We start from the raw sequence: 2093 nt of genomic DNA on the forward strand, positions 1-2093 counted from the left end.
TCAATTGTCCGTCTCTATCTCTGCCTGTCTGCAATTCAATTAATTATCTCGCTTTAATTGCCTGCTTATATACTAAAATAGAGGGCGCGTAGAAAAGACTAGAATTGCCAGGAAGAGGCATGATCCTTCTAGAATCTCCAGCGCACATGCTTCCAGCGTCGCGTGACTTCCGCTGTCGTAACAATATTTTATGCCACCTCCCTCCGCCAGTGTCAAGTCTGAAAGCTTATACCGCTAATAACCCGTTTTCGATACAGCCCAAATAGCCCATCATATAGCTTTATGCTTAACTACAAACAACCAAATTAATTTTTTTAGTTGCTAGCTAAGAAATTGTTTAGTTTTTGAGTAAAAATGTTTTGTTTTCCCTTCCTTTCGATGATTAGGCAGAACCATTGAAACTGTCGAGTCAGTGTTTACGGTAAATTTAAGCCTATCAGTTAACGTTAGTTATGCTAACTGAAGAAGTTTAAGTATGAGAAATAAAACTTTTTTCATCACTAATTGAACAGAATTTAGCATTATTATTTTTATTTATCGTATAATTCAAAAGAACCCAAGAAACTGTTACAAACATGGCTGGTGTTGTGCTATTTAGCTTTATAAAGATTAATGAACATAAAATAGGCCTAAAATATGTGACAAAGATTACGTTACTGGGGGTATTTTTTTCAACATTCCTCTTAACTTTCCATTGTGGATTCAAAATTACATGTGTGTAAAAATACCGTTTCCGATCTATTTTTTCCTTCCCACAAGTCACCCAAGAAGTCTTTCATACAATATCAAAACTCGTCAGTTGGGCTGTACGATGAGAAACAAAAGGCTCTCCTAAACGCTATTCATATATGCATTATAATAAAATTAAATATATATGGTTTAAAAGCCAAAAGCTGGCGAATTATTAAAAATCAATAGGCCTGCAGTTTGTGGTAAAAATCATGTTAACTGCGGGTGTTTTCTTTCCCCAAATCCTTCTTAATTTGTCCATTGCGGATGTAACATCATGGTCGTGTGAAACAGCAGTGAGTGTAGGAAACAAAAGATTGATGTGAATTACACGCCTCTGACTTTGAATTAGAAAGGGACAAATTAAGAGGTATGTAAACAAAAAAAAACAAAAAACATGCAGTTAACGTGATTCACATTACAAACTTTAAGCCTATTGCTTTTTAATGCTTTGCCTGCTTTCATAATTAACCGGAAATTAATAAATATAACAATTACATTTCGACAAAGATTAATTTGGGTTTCTTAGTCAAAAAGCAGCAGAAAATACTACCATCAAAATTATGATGTGAAGTGAGGTGGAAAAATATTGAAAATAAATAAGAAGAAGACATCATATCCATGTACACTTTACAAACCATCCTCATTTCATCTAGATGTTGAAGGCATTTTCCAAAAATGCAAGTTATGCATGGAAGCCATGGTGTGTGTTTGGTATAGTACAGAATTTTAATATGGAGGAAAAACTTTTTTTTTTTTTAAAGAAGTTAGAAAACATACTGGTTCACTGTGTTTCGGCTCGCACTGTGCACGTGCAGTAAGCTGGGTTAGACGTGTTGCAGGGAGCGCGTTTTGTTCTTGGTCTAATTTGTAGGGTTGTCGAACTTTTCTGTCGACAATAGCATCAAAATGATAATCCTTACCTCTCAGTTAGAGCTCCTTCGACGTTATGGCTAGCGGTTCCTTGAGTTTTAGAGTTAGTTAATCATCAGAATATGTCTTATATTGAACTATTTCACTCTTCTTTCACTTCTTCTTAGCCACGTTACCCCCACGTCCACCGCGCTCTTCACTAAACAACGAATGACAAACATACAGGAAATCCCGGCAACTAGGTCCCCTCATAGCCTTGCAGATGGTCACGTGAGCGTGATGGGTAGCCTCACGGAGCAGAACACAGAAATAGGCTGAAAGAATATTCTAACTTGATGTTGGCAGTTTTCCTATTGTTTGGTTTCGATAAATATAATCATTTGACTTTGTGACTATGGTGGCCTCCAAAATGAGCTATTTCAGCTAGTTAGTACATTACAAGTTGCGGGAAAAACTTGCCTTCAATAAGTAGCAAGTGAGTCTTGCCTTGC

General features: G+C 36.4%; 1 protein-coding gene across 2 annotated transcripts in view; it reads right to left on the reverse strand.

Moving 5' to 3' along the window:
- LOC111085963 overlaps window positions 1-1826 on the reverse strand; it is a 30727-nt gene extending 28901 nt beyond the window's left edge. The window contains exon 1 of one of the 2 annotated variants that reach the window (XM_022386978.1): window positions 1653-1826. The gene's annotated coding sequence lies outside the window, so the exon portion shown is untranslated. The remainder of the gene's footprint in view (window positions 1-1652) is intronic. The other variant, XM_022386976.1, reaches the window with a different exon arrangement.
- Window positions 1827-2093: the final 267 nt, after the last annotated feature.

Source organism: Limulus polyphemus, unplaced genomic scaffold (genome assembly GCF_000517525.1).
Source record: "Limulus polyphemus unplaced genomic scaffold, Limulus_polyphemus-2.1.2 Scaffold743, whole genome shotgun sequence".
Lineage (NCBI taxonomy): Eukaryota > Metazoa > Arthropoda > Merostomata > Xiphosura > Limulidae > Limulus > Limulus polyphemus.